We start from the raw sequence: 15671 nt of genomic DNA, 5'->3' as shown, positions 1-15671 counted from the left end.
GCTTGGGGGCTGGAAAAGGTGAGCTGAGCTCACAGGCCTTCAAGATGTAGGGTTGTTTGTTTTTTATTTTTTAGTAGGGAGAATTCTTTAAATCTTCCCTGTGCTCATCACTGAGTGACCCAGCCTGATTAACATCACCTCTCACACTTTGGCTGAGCCTGCTCTGATAGAGATGGGCACAGAAGGGAACACAAACCCTCCGAGGGCACAGGAGCAGGTCTTGGGGTTTTGGGGAACCTCTCAGAGAGAACGGCAATGAGCCTCGACCTTCAGCTCCTGCCCCGGCCCCCAGCTGGACCATACGAGCGAGAGCACGGCCCCAAACAGGCTCGGAAACCCACGGCAGAGCCAAGAAGTTGGCGCTGCCTTCAGGTCCTTAATGCACAGCCTGAGGAATAACGTCAGCAAAAGTGCAAAGAGAAGGCGATTTTTCTTCTTAAACCTGTGCGAGCAGTTGTTCTTAAAAAGTCAGCTTTTCCCCAGTTGTGTTTTCATTTCGAAATCTGCCAGCCTGAATCACTTCTCTGGTCCAGGTGAGGGCTTTGCGACCCTCCACCCCTAAAAAAAAAAGGCTTTGCTCCCAACACCTTTAGAAAGGAAGAAAAAAATCTTTATGTTCTCTTGCTCTGTCCTCAAAGAAACTGGTTTCATTCCTGATGCTCCGGCGTATTTCTGTCTCTTGCCGTACTTCGAGGCTATTTTCTCGCTGCCAAAACATGCACTGAGAAGCACCACGAGCCTGGCGGCTCTGGGGGAAGGGCTCGCCTGCGGCTCTTGTTATCTTTGGACGGGAAGGCAGAGACAGACACGGTCAACGCCTCGGATATTTCTAGATCCTACCGCTGTCCTACCAAGGAAGTTAGAATGCCGTTGGAAACATCACACGGAGCATTTAAAACAACAGCATGGAAGTCTCATCGGGTTTATTACCAGCATCCGCAGCCTCTCAGACGTAGCCCGCTTGAAGGTTGCACTGCTTGTACACCTCGTGGGTCGCTCTTGATGAATTGAGACAGGAAACCTGGGAGCTGAGCAGCACCAAAGCTTCTCCGGGAGAGTCACGGCTTCAAAACAAGCCTCTGGCATCAAAGGTGTCACAGAGCCAAATGTTTCCTTGCCTCTGCACTGTGATGCAGCAGCACATCAAGGCAGAGGGAGAGCAAGCCCTAGGGTCTGCATCTCTCCCCTGCTGTTCACAGTTTGGTCCGTACGCCTGGTGCTAACCAGCTCACAGCTACGGGGTGCTTTGTGGATGCTCCATCTGACCGTCCCTGTCCCCTGCCCACCGCAGCCCCCGTTAGCAGAAGATGCTGAGTGCTGCCAGCATCATCCCAACCACTGCGAGGCATCGAGCCCGACACCACAGGTGCTCTTCACTACCGATACCTCTAAAATGGGGTGTCTGTCTTAACTGCCGGGCTGAAAAGTCAGAGAGAGCGCGCCAAGCTCCAAGGACTCATCGACTTCCCCCAGAACGAGATACCGAAGTCCTTAGGTCTGTTTTCCATTAGAAGAGAGGCCGCCCAAACAGCTTCCTATTGTTCTGCTTACGGGGCTGGTGTCCCAAGCTATTGGTCTGGCTGGAACCTAAGAATTCCCCCAGAAATGCTGATTTTTGGAAAATGAGGGTTTACACCAGGAAGACATCACTTTACAGGCCATGCTACTGCGACTACTTCCCACATGTCCGCTAGCGGCTGCTGAGGGCACGACACTGCTGTTAGCAGCGGTGCTGGGCACGTGCCCCGTCCCGCAGGGACAACCCCAGCCCAGATGTGGCATCAAGGCTGGGTGACACAGCACCGAGAAGGCTGCAGGATGCTCCTACACAGGTGCAGCTCCCGTTATCCTCCCAGATTTCCATCCCGAGGGTGCCAGCAGCACCCATTGGGGCTCAGGGCAAATAACCCCCATCGTTTGGTGCTCACCAGCTCCAGCGGGACACAAATCCAGACCCCAAGCTCAGCCAAAGCAATTCTTTCAAACAGATGAAGAAATTTTCACCCTGGGAAAATGGGCAGGCTGGTGACAATGTCTCCCATTTCACAGATGGCAACACTGAGCCTGGCTGGGGTCAGCCAGGGGCAGGACTCGTGGTGCTGGTGGAACTGGAACAGGAGGGAGGGAAGGAAGCCTCTCCGACTGCTCACAGATGTCCCCCCAAGCACTTCGCTAATTGAATTGACACCTCCACGCTCAGTTACACATATGGCTTTTGTACCAGCGCTGCTTTCACATTAATAGTCCTTACAAGGTGCTTTAAACCACTAAACTACCATTAGAGACCCTTTCATGGGGAAAAAAAAAAAAAGTGTTAGGTTAGCCTATTTCTCAGCATCTCGGCAGGGTCTGGGTGTGAGCCTTGGCCCAGGTGCCTGTCCCGAGGACATGCCACCCCGTGCTTCCAGGGCCACGGTGCCCATGTTCAGCTGGAAGAGGGCCAGGGAGCTCTAATTAACCAAACCGCTCATTTACGTGTACGGAGCCGCTCTTCCAGTGAGCTCCAGAGCTCGTGGAGGTGCTGCTTTAAAGCAGCCTCAGCCCTTTGGTGGTTTGAGGACAGCCAGGAGGACAAATGGAAGAGGTGACAGGGGACGGGACTGTGAAAGGTGGCCGAGACCCCATGAGCTCCACCAAATGGCACACGCGACAGTCCACGGATGCATCCTCCTTCCTCCTAGAAGCCCAGGTTTAATTGCACACAAACTCAGCTCCTAGCAAAATACACTTGGATGTATGAAAAAACACCAGCAGGATCCAGCAATGCTGGGAGCAGGGGGCCACCGGGGCGCTGCTCCCCAGGGATGCATATTCGCCTCTTGCCGACGGCAGCACTGTTGGCTCGCAGGGTTTAGGTGAGTTTTGGGAGAGGGTGGTAACGGGGTGGGCATGGGCCAGAGAGAAGGGGAGGTATACTTAATGAAAATAAATAATTAAGAGCAAAAGGCAGGACAGTGGCACCAAAAAAGAAGCCCCCATTACGAGCGACGCAGAGCTGATTTTCAGGGCTCCGGGCCTTGCATTTTCTGGCCTTATTTATGAAACACAAATAATCCAGCCTTCTCCGTAAGCAGCCAGATCCGGTGGAATTACATGTCTGAATACTCTGTAAACAGACTGAAAGCTGTGGAAACATAGCTCAAGGCAACCCGCGTTAACAAGGGGGCCTTTATCGTTCGACCTGGCGAGAGAAAACCCGCCGGGCCCAGCCGAAGCAGGCCGGCCCGCCGTGAGCCTGCTCCAGATGGGGATACCCCTTGAGGGGATCTACTGCTGCCAGGCACCCGAGGGACAGGGAGAGCTGGTGCTGTGATCCGTCCCTGTCCTCTCCTGGGATGGGATGGGGTGGGATGAGCCCCAACACGGTGTTCCCAGAGCAGGAGCTGCCATCCCCTGAGGCGCGGAGCTGATAAAAGCCCCGCGTGCTGCTGAGGGGCACCGTCGGCGAGGCGAGGATGAGGTCCCGGCCAGAGTAGCGCGGTGCCCACCACAGAGAGCTGATTCCCATTTTGCAGAGCTGATGGGAAATGCTGAAATAAAGCACAGCTCCCACAAAACGCGGGAGTTGGGCTGCGGGAAGGATGGGGCGCAATCGTGTGGAGGAAATGGAGGAAAGCCCAGCTCAGGGGCACGGAGGGGCTGCGGAGTCCCTTCCCCTGCACCCAGCGGCTACGTGCCGACGAGGCGAAGAAATAGTTCTTGCAGGCTGGAGAAACCAGGGGTCCTGTGAGATTTTTGGCGAAGATGTGCATGGCCATAGCACCATGCAGAATCACTCATCCCCATTTCTTCTGCCCTTTGCTTAGGGGGCCTGTGGGAAAGCTGAGGAGGGACTCTTCAGCAGGGAGCATACTGACAGCACAAACGGGGTTGGTTTTACACTAAAAAAGGTAGTATTACATTAGATATAAGGAAGAAATTCTTCACAGTAAGGGCGGTGGCGCCCAGGCACAGGCTGCCCCGAGGAGCTGTGGCTGCCCCATCCCTGGCAGTGCCCAAGGACAGGCTGGATGGGGCTGGGGGCAGCCTGGGCTGGGGGCAGGGGTCCCTGCCCATGGCAAGGGCTGGGATTAGATGGGATGTGAGGTCCCTGCCAACCCAAACCAGCCTGTGAGTCTGTGATTGACCTGCAGAGCAAATTCATGAAGTGCCACAGCCCAGCAAAGCTACTGCAGCCTCCTGCTTCCACGTAGTGCTTGAAGTTCCTATATGCTGCTCAGAAACCTCAGTACTTGTTTTTTGGACCATTTCTTCCAAGCTATTCTTACAAAAAAAAAAATAAAAAAAGGAAATTCAGATGGGCACCTTATTTTTTTTCCCCTGCCCACACAGGGCTGATAAGAGGTGCTCCAGGCGCCTGTCCCCAGCGGGTCTGCAGCACCCGGCGGGGACACGAGCACGAAATGAAGGGAAAGAAACGGCCCTGCTTCGGAAGTAGAGGTCAATAAGAGCAATGCTGGGCTCATTATTCTTCCTCTATTTACCCTTCCGATGGCACAGGCGATTTTTAAAGCTCCGCTGAAAGGTCTCAGCACATTTGTGCGCGTACGTTAGCGTGCTGCATCCAAGTGCTGCACTATGCCTACACCCCAACTTTGTGCTTACTGCAGCGCTTTCTATCTAAAGACCTCAGCGTGAATTCATTTAGCTTCCCAGCACCCTTGCCAGGTAGATTATCTGCCTCTTACGAACAGGGAGGAGAGGACCAGGAAACAAAGATGAAACCATCCCGCTACCCAAGTCTCCTCTTGCAAACTGCAGACCCAATTTTATTCCTCATCTGGACAAAACCAACCAGGGGTGACAAAAACACTGAGTGCCCCGTCCTGAGGTGGGTTCAGCAGTCCCACGTGAGGGAAGGAGGGGATCTGGTGGCATCTCGGAGCAAGTAATCGTGGTCCCTGCCCGGGCTCCCACGTGGATGCCCCAGGAGGTGGCAGAGAGCTGCCAGCAGGTCCCTGAGCATGATTTATAGGCTGAGCACGACTAGGGGACATCTGCAGCATGGGACACAGGGATGCTGGAGCATGAACCTCAAAATGCTGCAAGAGCAGCTCTCAGCACTGTTTCTCTTCCCCGGTGTGATACAGATTTGGGTGGCGGAGGGCAGCGGGCTCAGCAGCACCTGCTGTTGCAGATGCCTGGTCCTGCTCCTGCTCGACGGCACAGCCACTGGCCCCGGACGCCCGCATGCTCCAGCTCCTAAATTTAAAACAGCCAAGAGAGAGAGGAGCTTTGAAACAAGAGCCAAACCCGGAGCTGCGTGCCGGGAGGGAGGGAATCCATCCCCATGCTCCCCTTCGTCTAGCTCGACATCTCCGCAGCCCTCTCCTTGCTCCAGCAGTGCGAGATAGAGTAAGACTTTCCCTTCTTTTTTTCTCCTCTTTGCCACACACCTCCAGCCAAAGGGGCACCCAAAAAGCAACGGGGAATGTTTCCTTTATACGCAGGTACAGCGCCAGAGAGCCGGGTGGCACCAGGGGGAGGCAGGAGGGAAAAGCACTGCGTGTGGCCCCCAGCTCCATAGACTTTTTCTAACTGATAAAACACAGAAATCTTCAGCGCCGAAAATCCCTTAGCAAAATTTAGCAAAACACGTCAACAATTTTTGTGCTGTAACCCTGGCGCATGTGATCTCCTCGCTAGGAGATGCATTTTTAGAAACCTTATTTTGCAGAAACTGTTGGTGTTGGTGGGCCTTTTGTTTTCCTTCCTAGCACTAAGTCTTCACAAGCATCCTGGAAACTAAAAAAAGACCACTTTTAGACTAGCACGCGCCCAAAAGATGGGGAGGGTGTCACCACGTGGCTGAGCTACATGTGAAATTCTCAGAAAACCATATGCTGGAGGTTGCTATCACCAAAGAGACTTGCAATGGGAAAGGGAAGCCTCATGTTCAAGCACTGGGTAGTTGTGCACAATTAGAAATTAGCTCACTATCCATTTCTAATAGAAAGGGTTTAAAAAGACAGGGTTCCTCCTTCACATGAAAGCAGTGAACAGCTATTTATTATTTAATTACTCGTTCAGATTTAAAAAAAGAGCAAATCTTGTCGTCTTCAAGAACGACGAGGGGATTGTGTAGGCAAGGGCCAAACTTTGCACGAAGGACTGCAAACACACCCCGGGGGTTTCCCACCTGAAGCCTGCTCCTGCTGGGCCCGTGCTGCCCTGAATTTTGGGTCGTGGATTTACTGGTGGACTGAGGCAGCATATCCCCAAGGCATTCAACGATGAGACATGGAAAAGATCAGCCACTCATCAGCAGAACCCAGAAAAAAGGAAAGACAACATGGGGGATGAGACTCAGATATCGATAAACCAGTGCTGGCCGTGAGCCGCCGGTTCTCCGCCTCGTAGCCGACCCCTGTGCCCCGGGGCTATTCGCGGCGCCTCGCAGCATCCTAAATATATCCACGCCGAAATTACATTTTGCTGCGGAGGCAGGAACCTCCCGTCCGCCACCGAGCCGCTCGGTGAAGGAAGTCGGGCCGAGGAATCCCACCAATGCTTCCTCGCGTATAAATCTCCCCCCGATGATCTCCCAGCAACTGTGCCCGGGAGCCCCGCTCGACCCGGCTGCCCTTCATCCCCAGCCTCCTCTTCCCAAAGCGGCTTCGATGTCAGGCAGAGGTTGTTCCCCAGTTGCCTCTCGTTAAGCACACCCCATCTTTCCTCCCTGCGAAACCCAAAGTTGGCGGCACATGGGACAGCATGCGGAATGAAGCGCGAGCACATCTCCCCAAGAGCCAGTGTTCCTCTAGTGGTTGTGTGCCAGTGAAACGCAGCTACCTGGGGGATTCATGTAAGATAAGACCAGAATGACCGATTTCTAGGGTATTCCGCAAAGAGAGGGAACAGGGGAATTTGTGTGAGCACGCAGAATAAGGAACATGACAGCTGTGCACACCCTAATGCCTTCCCCTCCTATCCACAGGATCAACGCATGCACAAATTTGCGAGGGGCTGACACCAACCCCGACGGTCACCACGCCATGCACAAAACCGCAGCTCACCCCCCAAAAAATCCAAGATGCTTTTTCAGGGCAGAAAGCGCTCAAAGCAAAACGAAGGCGGGTATTTCGGTACCCGAGCTGAGCGCCACCGCACGCATCCGAGCTATTTCCACGCGGTTTCTGGAGAGCCGGCCCCCACGTTCTGGTCGCCGACAGGCAGCCTGCGAGCAAGTGTCGCAGATTAAGCACCAAGCAACGCTGCAAAAACAGCTGTCAACACTCCTGTCACCTCGACCCGAGCATCAGGAGGAAGGCTGCGACCCCTGCACCCCGGCTCCCCTCGGAGAGCCCGGTCTATCTCCCACGGCTGCTTCCAGCGCCGGGAGTTCTTATTAAGCGGAGCGATGAGAATCAAACAGTTCGTGCTCGAGTCGTGGTTTATCACCGAAAAAATCCATCTCCGGCAAAACCAGAGGGCTCGCTGCAGGATCAGATGCACTCATTGCTCCAAGTCGCGCCGTTATCTGGTTTCACCATCCAGTTCCTCCGCGCTGCGGCGATAAAGCGTGAGGGCATCCTACCAGCATGAAGGCATCGCTTCTATGAAATAGCCATCTTGGACAAGGAAGCAAGCACACAGCAGGAAAAGCAGTTGAAAATTTTAAAAAAGGGGGAAAAAAAAAAAACAAAAACATTTCCCTTGCAGGATTTATTTTTAAATGCCAGTTGCCCAAGCCTGCTCGGGGAACTGGTATGTCAGGAGCTGCTCCCGTGCAAGGGGCTGAATGGTGACTCAGCAGGTAAAAGCTGTCAAAAACGTGTCCAAAATTGGAAGGATAAGAATCAGAAGGGAAAACTATAAATACCGCAAGCAGCTCTGCTTTGTGCGCTGGCCGGGTGCCTGTCACTGCTGAAGATGCTCTGCAGGGCGAGCGGGGGATCCCGTCCCCATACCCACAGGGGGATTCCTGCCCCAGTGGGTCCTGGGGCGCTGCAGAGCTCCCTCCTAAACCCCACACTCATCCCCATCCACGACCAGCAGCTGCCAGTGCAGCTTTTCAAGGAATATCCAGAAAAATGCCTCTTTTTGCGCTAGCTCCTTCTTCTTTTTTTTTTTTTTTTTTTCTTTTTTAAACACAAGTCAAAAAGCTCAGCCAACATGAAAGGCTGGGTAAACACTCCTCCTTTCCCCAGAAGAAATTACAAAAATGCCTTTGAATTTGTTTTGGCAAGAAACAATGTTTTTTATGAAAGAGCTTCATTGAAAAGTCACAATTAGGAGGGTATTCCTCTATTCTGCGTTTTTAAAGTTTTAATTACCACCTTAGCAGTATTTTGACACAGTTTATGGTTTGTTAGATCGCATTATGCGCTACAAATGCCAAGCGCACCTTTTGGAAGCGTCTTATTATCGCGCTAATGCTAACTGTCGAGTTTGTGCTGCTGAGCCTTGTTTCGGTAATTTAAAACTAATAAATTAATTCCATTTGGAGAAACGCTGCCATTTATAAGCGAGCAATTAAGAACAGATTTAATTCCAGATATTGCCGCATTCTTCAGCTTATTGAGTTACTGGGGACTAAAACCGGTGCCATCGGTAAGGATGCGCTCGATTCCTAAAAGCAAACCCCAAGGCACTTTCTCGCCACCCAAATTAGTGCCAACAGCGAGCAAAAGCTGGGGCTGCCTTCGTCTCCCTCGGGAGCAGCAGCACACGGCCTTGCTGCCAAGCAAAGTGCGCAGGCACCGAGCTCAGGCTGGGATTCCCACCCCAAGGGGATGCTCCCAGCCGGCGGCACAGCAGGGGTGAAGCAAAAAATTCAAGGGGGCGAGGCAGAGCTGAGCCTGGGCAGCACCTGAAATGCCAGGGGACAGCACAGCCAGAATGGGCAGTGCAACAAATGCACAAATAGCCGGGCGGTTTGTTTTGGGGGAGCAGGATTATGAAGTTCCTACAGCAAGTTTTAACGATGCAGCAACAAGATTTTGCCCCAAAAAAGCAAGGCAACGCGCCCCAAAAGCCCAGCCACCGGGAGAAGCTCTCAGGATCCCACTGCCAGTCCTCCCAGGTGAAAAACACAAGAAAGTGAGCAAAACGAAGCATAACCTGGGCTTTTGCAGGGTTCCTCCTCCTGCTCTCCCCAAAAAAATAAAAAAAGGAAAGAAAAAAATCCCCAGGCATGTATTTTTATTTACAGAGATCCCAACAGCCTCGTTTCCTGCAACGGCCTTCCCTGAGACAGGATTGTTTCCCTAATTGCAAGCCTATTGAGAAACAGGCTGCCCTCCGCTTTCAAGCCGGAATTAGTTACGCTCGGTCTGACCCTGCATTATTTTGAGGCACAGCAACATTAAAAGAAAATGAGAGCGACTTGTTAAATCCTTTAAAAGGTAAAGCAGCCCTATTACTCCAGGTTCACATGCAAAAAAAAATAAAATAAAAAAAAGTAGGCTCTTAACACATCTCGACTACTGCTTTAATGTGGCAGCATTTAGTCATATTTTAAATTCATTCATTTCTCATTTGCTTGAACAATCGTGCTAGCTTTAGCGAGCTCTCCCTGCGAACACGGCAACAACAAAGGATCAGAGCTGCTTACATTACAGGGCTCCGCACACCTAGAAAGGAAATCCTAAAACCCTGCCTGCTCCTAGCAGCCAGATCACCGGTTTGTAATCCTCTCCGCCAGACGCGTTTGTAATCTCTTTGGGTGTCACAAAGCAAATCGGAGTAACGGTGTCTGTGTAAACTGAACCAAAATACGCACGTCGGATTAAAAACCCCCCTCGGTGAGGTTTTGCAGAGCACGAAGCCAGGGGCTGAGGGTGCAGGCAGGGGAAGCAGCGGCGAGGCAAACCACAGGTTTTTAACTCCTGAGGTGCCCCACAGCGATGCCAGCCGGTGTGGGTGGCAGCACAGATCCAGCTGGGGCCAAACTCCTGCATGTCCTCCTCGCGTGCGTCGAGCACAAACAGCCCACGAGCAGCGTGCCCAGGCCAGGAAGGAGCACTTGCCATGCTGCACAGGCCTGGGGCAAGGAGCCCAGAGCCTTTTGCCAGCAGAGTTACTTATTAACTCGAGCACATTGGATTTAGGGAAAGTTTTTCACCCAGAGGGTGGCCAGGCACTGGGACAGGCTCCCAGGGCAGTGGGCACAGCACCGAGCCTGCTGGAGATCGAAAAACATTTGGACGCCGCTCTCAGACATAGGGTTTGGGTGGTTTCGTGTGGAGCCAGGAGTTGGACTCGATGGTCCTCGTGGGTCCCTTCCCACTCGGGATATTCTGTGCTTTGCCTTGGTGGAAAAGGAGACTCAGCATCACCAAGCGTTTTGTCCCAGCCCAGTCGAGCACTGACAAATTCAGCGGTCCTAACAGAATCCACGAGGTTGTTCCCAGTCTCCCAACAGTGCCAGGAAGGCAAACTCAGCAGGACATATCCAGAATAACTGCACAACACACGAAGAAGTTACCTTGATCTTTTTATCTGGGATGAGCCGGACCCCCACCGGGACTGCGCCCAGCGAGAGCATCGCCGACTCCAGCGGGGCCGTGCTCCGGCACCAGACCACATCCCTCCTGCTTCCAAAACCGGCTCTCTCCAGGACCCGCTCCCGCTCCCTGTTCATCCCACAATGTGGCACAGTGACCGGGTGCCAGCCCAGTGCCATGGCAGAGAAATGGGGACGTGTAGTGGGAAACCCACCTGGCTTTGCACCCACCTTCATACCAGGGTGGGCGCAGAAGAACAGCCCCGTGCTCCTATAGATGCAGAGTGGCTGAGAGGAGAGAATCCACTGAGGTGGGAGCAAATCCACCAAAATGACGGCGTGGTACCAGCAGGGAGCTGGATCGCCCAGGTCCTTGGACATCAGGAGGCACCGAGGCCCCAGCAGCGCCGTGCCGCAGGCATCCGCACCGGAGAGCACTGACTGCTCGAGGTAGGGGGGCAGAAACGGGCTGTTTCTATTTTAACACCCCAGAAAACAACTGAGCATCGGTGCGAACATCCAGCTGGGCTTTAGGAGGGATTTAAAGAACTCGGCTCCTTCGTTCTCTAATTCCACACGATGCTTCCCCGCTAGCCGCCAGTATCGACTTCTAACAATGCAAAAGCATCTGCCCACATTTTTGCAATTATTTCAGACCCAGCAAAGAGCACCCTCGCCTTTCTGTAGGGTTAATCTAAAGAACAGTTGCCAAAATGCTGAGAACACAGCCGAACAATAGCTGCTCTGATGAAATTCCTCCGCTCCATAGAGAAACCAGTATCCTCCAGCTGCTGCGGCTCGTCCAGGGAGATCTCCGAGCGTTCACCCGCTCCCGTTTTTTTTTTTTTTAAAAAAAAAAAAGGAATAAAACAAAGATTCAAGCGCAGCTTGCAAAAAAAAACGATGCAGCCTCTTGCATTTAAACTGCAGCACAGAAGTTTTATTAATGCAACATTTGCTTTGCCTGAACCACAAACCCTGGGTGCAGTGGCAGGACGGCAGTGCCGGCCACCTGTCCCGGCTAGGCAGGCTCGCTCACTCCTTAGCACGGAGACCACTTTTAGCAGCTCCACCTCTTTAAATACCCCTTCTCGGTGGAATCTCTGATCAGTCATTTATAAAAGCCGGCTAGCTGAGGCGGACAGCTGAATTACAGCAGCTATTATCCACGTACGCCTGAATACAGCAGACACCTTTATTTATAAAGGCTCTCCGGCTGACCGAGATTTGACATCGGCTACAGAAAGCATTCAGCCTTCAACTGGCTGCTTCGGAATAATGCGATGAAAGGTTGGCGAGTGCAGCCCAAGAAGACACCTTTACGCCACGCTAAGAGCTATCGTTAAACGAATCCATGCTGCTGTGACGACTCTTTTAACCAACCGGACTTAAGTAATTGATTTCCCGAGCACGCTGAGCTGCATACCTTTGCCTCTTTGGCTGATACATATTCAAAGTGGGTTTATATATATTCTTTAAGACCTCGTTCTAAAACATTCTGGGTATTTTCTGCCATATCGGGCCTATGCTCTCTCCTTCCAGATCTCCGGGGTCTCTGCCCTTCGCTGCTGGTTGCCTGTTCACCTTCTGGCTCGACCTCAACTGGGCGCCACGAGGATGGACAGACACCTTCACGACATACAGACACCACCTACACGGGGGCAATGTAAGAGCAAAGGGATGGGGGAAGGCAGAAAAGCAGATGGTAGGAAAAAACAATGGCTCCCAGATGGTTTTCTGCTGCTCCAACCACCACAGCAGCCACCGGCGACAACAGAACGTAACCACGTTTGCTGGCAAACACGTGAATCCCCCTTAAAATTGCCAGCACCCCCAGGATGGGCACGTGCAAACACACAAAGCAGGGTGCAAGGGAAGGCTTCAGGTCTGTGCACGCTCCCATCCGGCTCCCAGCACCCTCGGAGCAGCCCCAAGCATGGGGGCTCCATCCTCACACCTGCAGGGAGGGCCCCAAACAGCATCCTCCAAAACACCCCCCCAGCTCCCCGCAGCATCCTCCCCTTGTGCCCACCGCACTCACCAGCACGGGGCCGAGCCCAGCACCAATCCGGCCCCAATTTGCTGTAGACAGGGAAAAATTGGGGGGCTGGCACCGATGGAAGCAGCCCCCCAAGCCGAGAGTATCGCTGGAGGCACCGACCCAGAGCTCCGGGGAGGTTTTCCAGCTCCCTGGGATCCTGACGGAGACACCCTCGAGACGCCAGCGCCCGCCTCTGTCTCCGAGTCCGTTGTTATGGTTACTGAAGGGTGTTTTCTTTCTTTTTTTTTTTTTCCCTTCTTTTAAAAAGAATTCTTATCAGTTTAACATAATACCAGGGTCAATAACAATTCTTATCTTAAAAGGTCACTCAGGTAGTTATAACCCAGCACTGCATCCACGCTCACACTATCTGGAGGGAAACAGCCTGGGGACTTTTTTCTTTTTTTTTCCTTTTAAAAATAACCCACCTCTTTTGAACTGCAAGATTTTTTTTAAAAAACCACGAGCTGACCCCACGGGTGATCGGACCTCACAGGGGAACAGACAAAAAGAGGGAGAAAAAAAAAAAAACGCAACACACTGACTGCAAGAGAAGCAAAAGGAATATCCCAGCAGAAAAAAAAACTACATAACCCGGGGAAACGCATGAATGTAGAGTCCAGCTGCTGCAGAAACACTATGTTCTGCTTGCACGAGCGCGACTAGCCAAGTTTCCCCACAACAACCAAAGTCGTGATTTTCTGTCTTCCACATCACCCCCCCCCCCCCCCCCCCCCCCCCGTTAGTGCTGCACAAGAGGGACAAAAGAGCAGGGACAACAAAAACCACGGTGAGGACAACTGATCCATGATGGTCTGGGTTTTCTCTTTGCAAACACAGGAATAAGAAAAAAAAAATGTAGTAGCATGGAAAGGGAATTTTAGAGTGTTTCACCATGCTAAACTTGGTCAATGACTTCTTACAATAATAAAGTCACCAAACGTAACTCTGGCCCCTGTCCCATCCGGCAGCAACACAGGCGAGGAGCAGGAGAACTAACAGGTTAAAAGCCAGGCAGGTTTGTGGTTTGTCTGAAATAAGTTTCATCCAAAAAAAAAAAAAAAAAGGAAAGCAAAAGCAATCTGGAAGCAATTACTGGTGGGGTTCAGGCACAGAAGAGCTTTGCAGCGCCCTGTGCTTCCCCTCCAGGGCTGCCTCTCGCTCGAGAGCAAAGAGCGGAGCGGAGCGGCCGAACGCTTGCAATATGAACATTGCTCTACGTAAAGTAACATCTCCAGGCGTGCCAGCCCGAGGCGCTGGGCCGTGTCCAGCTCCTGCAAATGTCAGGCAAGGCTCGCAGGGACGGCGGCAGAGGCTGGCTCGGCCTCGGGTGCCACGCACCCGAACCATCCCGGCAACAGCAAGTCCCACGCTCACACATAAAATGTCCGTGAGTTCGTTCGAGCACGTTAACACGCACAGAAGTTTTTTTTTTTCTGCCTTGCGGATTTTTATTTGTATGTAACACAAGACAGAATCAAGCTGCACCATGCTCCAGCACCGCGTATGCCCAGAAAGGGCCGCAAAGGGCAGCAGAATTAATAATAGCAGACCCGTGGCTGTCGCCCAGGGCTCTGCTGGCAGATCGCAGAGGCCTGAGGGCCTGCAGGTGAGGGGAGCCTTCACTCGCACCACACAGGAGCCACGAGCCTGGGAAGACCCAGGCGAGGTGCTGCGTGCTTGCAAGATGGTTAAAAAAAACCAAAACACAATGCTACAAAATCTTCGATACACCCCTAGCACGCAATGGGGTCGCCACATGCAGACAGGGCTGGGAGGCAGGCAGCTGACACACAAACCCGCACTGATAAACCCTTCGCTTACAGCTGCTCGTTCGCCTCTTGCATGGGAAGGGTAAGAAATACTCACACACCTGTGGCAGGCAGCTAGCTCCTGCCAGGTACAGGGACACAAAAAAGACAGGGAGCTCCTGGGAAGAGTCTAGCGGAGGGCCACAAAGATGGTACGGGGCCTGGAGCATCTCCCATGTGAGGAAAGGCTGCGAGACATGGGGCTGTTCAGCCTTGAGAAGACTGAGAGGGAATCTTATTAATGTTTACAAATATCTTAAGTGTGGAAGACAGAAGGATTTGGCCAACCTCTTTTCAGTGGTTCGTGGGGACAGGACAAGGGGCAATGGCCACAAAATGGCGCACAGGAAGTTCCGCACCAACATGCGAAAGAACTTCTTCACGGTGAGGGTGACGGAGCACTGGGACAGGCTGCCCAGGCGGGTTGCGGGGTCTCCTCTGGAGATATTCAAGGCCCGTCTGGACGCCTACCTGGGCAGCCTGCTCTAAGGAACCTGCTTTGGCAGGGGGGTTGGACCCGATGGTCTCTTGAGGTCCCTTCCAACCCCTACAATCCTGTGGTTCTGTGATTCTGTGACAACCAGCTTTCTGTCTCCAGAGAGGGCTCTTTTCCTGTTTATCACCCCAAAATGGAGCAGGCAGGACCGCAGGGCTGTCTCCCGTTGAGCAGCACCATCCCAAGCCTTCTGCTTCGGGACAAGACCCCGAGCTCATGAGCCCCTTGGGCCAGCAAAGCAATCTACCCTGTCCATAAAGACCCTTCAAAAAGAAAAAAAAAAAAAAAAAAAAAAAAAAAACAAGCTGTCATTGCCCTCTCCAAAAGGGAAATGACCTGACCCTGGTTCGATGAAATCCTGCCCCTCCGCTTCACCCATCTGCTGTGGAAGAGGAAGCAGCGCATGGGTGGAAAGCCAGGAGCGGGCCTGCTTGCTCCAACCTGAGCTTTATCTGTAACTGCTGGGGCCAAGATGGAAAGCCACCGGCTTGGCCGCTCGCCATTACCAAACTCAGGCTCAGCAGTGACCTCTGCAAGCCTCTGGGTCTCCTCCTCGGGGCCAGAGCACTGCAAAGAGAAGCGCATCGCCCTTAGGAGACGAGGGGTGTGCAAGCCGTGTGTCCCCTGCATCGGGGCCTGCGTTCTAGCATCTCTCAGGGCCCTTCAGCAGCTCTCGGGAAAGCGAGAGTTAACAGCAAAGCAATGCTCTTGTTTATTCACTGAAAATAGAACGAGAAAATACAAGGGGCGATGCACACTCAGCGGCACACGCATGCACACATGATTCATGCAAGGCTTCATCCCAGCTGCAGCCCGCGGTGCCGAGCCCCGCTCCCGTGCTTCTGCGGGCACCGAGGGCTTCACACATCGCCGTGC

The 15671-nt window shown here is 52.8% G+C and overlaps 1 protein-coding gene across 3 annotated transcripts in view; it reads right to left on the bottom strand.

The window, feature by feature from the left end:
• The window catches only part of SAMD4A (sterile alpha motif domain containing 4A), an 83387-nt gene that overhangs the window by 61492 nt on the left and 6224 nt on the right, over window positions 1–15671 (bottom strand). The window contains exon 2 of one of the 3 annotated variants that reach the window (XM_040559730.1): window positions 4128–4258. The exons of the other annotated variants lie outside the window; for them this stretch is intronic. The gene's annotated coding sequence lies outside the window, so the exon portion shown is untranslated. The remainder of the gene's footprint in view (window positions 1–4127; window positions 4259–15671) is intronic. 3 annotated transcript variants of the gene reach the window in all.

This window comes from Cygnus olor, chromosome 5, assembly GCF_009769625.2.
Source record: "Cygnus olor isolate bCygOlo1 chromosome 5, bCygOlo1.pri.v2, whole genome shotgun sequence".
Classification (NCBI taxonomy): Eukaryota; Metazoa; Chordata; class Aves; order Anseriformes; family Anatidae; genus Cygnus; species Cygnus olor.
The sequence above is the reverse complement of the archived record's forward strand: the minus strand, read 5'-3'. Positions and strand labels throughout refer to the sequence as shown.